This window comes from Phaethon lepturus, unplaced genomic scaffold (genome assembly GCF_000687285.1).
Source record: "Phaethon lepturus isolate BGI_N335 unplaced genomic scaffold, ASM68728v1 scaffold52738, whole genome shotgun sequence".
Classification (NCBI taxonomy): domain Eukaryota; kingdom Metazoa; phylum Chordata; class Aves; order Phaethontiformes; family Phaethontidae; genus Phaethon; species Phaethon lepturus.
In genome coordinates this window covers 1-3,591 of record NW_010559350.1, presented here as the reverse complement: position 1 = coordinate 3,591, position 3,591 = coordinate 1, and positions in this window count along the sequence as shown.

Below are 3,591 nucleotides of genomic sequence, written 5' to 3'. Positions count from 1 at the left end.
GTAGTGAAAGAGAATGAATTGATTCTGGGATGCCATCGATGGGGACAGCGCCTTTGGTACTGCTCACAGGGTGCTGTGTTGGTGCTCCTGGTGCTAGGAGCTCCAGTAACGAAGAAAGATGTCCCCTCCTTCCTATCCGGGTAATAAATAATAATAACAGGGCATTTATTTCCTACATGAACCAGGCTGCAGCTATACCTCCAGGGTTTTCCAAAGGAGCCTTTCAGAATCTGAATACATGAAAGTGCACTGACAGACGTAGCTGGGAAACAAGAACCCCATCTGTAAGAAAGTGCTGTAGGTTTCAGCATTTAGGTTTGCTCTTAGGCCAGAATCTGTGTCTTCCGTGTCCCGATTTAATTGCACACTCTTGTGCAAAGAAACCTTCTCAGGAAAACACGAATGTTTGATTGAAACATGTTTGTTGATGGAAACATAAAAGGACTAAGATAAAACAGAGTCAAAACACTACGAACTAGTCCTGACTTTTGGTTCCAATTTAGAAACCATTCTCAAGTTCATTTTCTATGAGGGTATCTACCTAATTAGATCGGGGCAGGTGATACAAAAATCCAAATGTGTCCACGTGGCAACTCTCAGTGGGAATTTCATTTTTCACTTCACTGGAGAAAAAACTGAGTCCCCACAGATACGTTAAAAGGTACCTAGATAAGAAAGAAAATAAAACAATATTTGTATGTTTGTAATATTGAAGTTGTCTAGATTTAGAGATACGGGATTTCTATAAAGATAATAATCCATTTATACTCTGTAAAAGTATAGTAAACCCAAAAATGCAAATATTTTATTTACTTCACCTAAAAAACAAGCAACCCATAAGTGAGATTTACATAGGTTTCCCAGATTTATCCCTAATAAACTTTTAAAAGATTTATACAATTTCTACAGAAACATACAGTGTATCAAAATCTGCATAAATCAAATTTATAAAATATGTAGAAATGCATAGTGATATTATCATCAACTTACAAAGCAAGAATATGGGAATTCTTTTTTTCCAAGCCTGCTATAGTAGGAAAAAGTCATTACAGCAACAGCTTCTTACCATCTCATGTTTTGTAAGGTTTCAGTCTCACAAACAGATTCACATACACGTACAGCATCAGCTTTCAATGAATTGCACAAAATACCCATTTAAAACGCACACCCGCACAATTTATGTGCCACCATTCCTTCTCTTCTGCATAGTCGTATGATTAAATTAATCTACCCAACACACAAAAATGGAGTCAGTTTTCATACACACAAGGAACAATTACTGGCACACACCCTTATCTTCCTTTTTTTCCAGTTTCTCCCTCCTTTATTTTCTATTTTTCATAGCTCTGAAAGGATAGATGAGAAGTTTAAAGAAACTAGGAAAGATCCCAAACTAATAGATCAGTGCAGACTGCCCTATAAAGATCAAACTCTGTCACCAAATATGATACATAACCCTTGTTAACATCAATGGAAGCTGCATGCAATGCTAGTCTAGATTTCAGGGAAGTATTTAGTCGTATTTAATAGTGTGTCATGTTATAGGCATAACTCTTATGAAATCAGCACACTGATGTCAACATCTAACAGTCGCAAAATCTGGAATAAGGAAGTGAGGATAAGTCATTTCTCCTCCACCTCTCTGTTCATTCAGGGTAAATATTTATACTCCTAGGGGAGCTCACAGAAACTCCTCTGCAGAACATTTTTAGAAACTTCTTCTTCATATTCTGCTCTGTACACTATAGCACCAAGTGGTTGTATTTTGTATTCGTAATCCCTCAGGAAGTTTCCAGTAAGAAAAATAAGATGAAAATTAGTATGAATAAATGCGGTTTCAGAATTTCCATTTCTCTTTTCAAATCTAAATCTGGCATCCAAACCAGCTGACAGATGTCCTTGTAAAGAATTACGCAGATGTGTTAAAGAGCTGGATGTTTTTTCCTAATTAAAAGTTTTAGTCCACCTGTAAGTGATTTCCATTTAAAGTAACAATATAAATGAAGCATTGGATTCTTTCTAAGTTTTACATAATTGTGCAGCTTTATTTTATTTCCTTTTTTAAAAAATCATTTTTATGTAAGGCATGGTTTAAGCAAGCAAGGTAGTGCTTATAAATTCTTAACTGGAATCGCGAGGGTGCTGACTTCCATTAAAATGTACCACATTAGTGCTAAACTCGACACTAAGCTCTTCTTTGTACCGTACGCAGCGTCCAGTCGAAGTAGAGCAGCCAAACTGCCAAAAGAAATTTGTCTTCAGTAACACAATAATTACATGGGGTGGTACAGTTGGTCCCTACCCCTGGTGACAGCTCAGAAAAATCCATTGTATAATTTCCAACAAATGCTTTTCTTGTGAAAGAGAGAAATGAAAGAGGCACTAAATATGCTGAAATTCACTTTCCAAAAAAGCAGCATGACTGTGAGAGAAGGCCACCCTGGCTAATAACCTGTGGCAGTGCTTAGTAAGATGTAAAATTAAATAAAAATATACAACAGGTTGATAATCACCAAGTTCTATGAAAATCTGGTTACTCCAACCTTTTCAAGTGTGTGTAAAAAAACTGCCTTCAGACCCCTGAGTGTAATCCCAAAGAAGACGACAATGCTTTTAGCTATGTTCCTATGAAACATAGCTAACAGCATATTAATTTACCAACATCTTAAAACAAAAAGATGTAAACATCTACAGAGTTTAAGGTAAAGCAGTTTTGTAAACATTAACTGCGGATGATAATGTTATTGTAATAATCACAGTTCATCTATGTCCTTCATCCAAGCCAGGAGGCTCGCAGCTGTACAAAGTTAATAATTGCAGCAGTTTTCAGGCTATTTTCAGTCCTGTACAAATTAACGTGTCAGTAGGTAGGTTTTGTCTGTCTACACACTAAGGATGTTGTTCATTTCCCATTTCTGTGTTGCTTTACTGGAGTCACACTCTGAAATGAAAACTTGATGGAGGACTTCGGAGCGATCCAAGCACTTCCCTGATGGAATGTGAGTAAATCTGTGCAGATTCTGGAAAACAAAACCATCAGGAACACATGTTTTTTTTTTTTTTTTTTTTTTTTTTTTTAACATTTTCTTCACAATTGTAATATAGCTATTTACAAAACCAGCCTTCAGGGTCCCAGAACAGATCAGTTCTATGCTCGTTTTACTATTTGTTAAACCTAGACTTTCACAGCCTTCATATTACGGAATGTTTGATACGTGTAGGTCCACCTGAGATGCCTCCCATTTCTCTTAGGCAACAAACTGCTAAGAAAATGACCAAAACTGTGTCTAAAATGTTTCCAGCCTTTTCACCCATCCCACAACCAAAACAAAGGATTAACTTTCGAGGGCAGCTAGCTCACTGGGAGGACGGCAGCCGACCTCACCGGGCAGATCCTCCTTTGGCGAGCCCTCACGTAAAGCGACTGCCCAACACCGACGTTAACCACGCTGCGGTAAAAAGAAGCAGTAACTTTTTTGACTGGTAGAAGGAAGGGGAGAGGGCGTGAGAGCAAGCCTGGCCTCCGCAGCGGCAGCAGGCTGCCTAAGTAACTGCAGGGCTACTGTGGCTAGCGCGTTCCGGCTGGGGCTC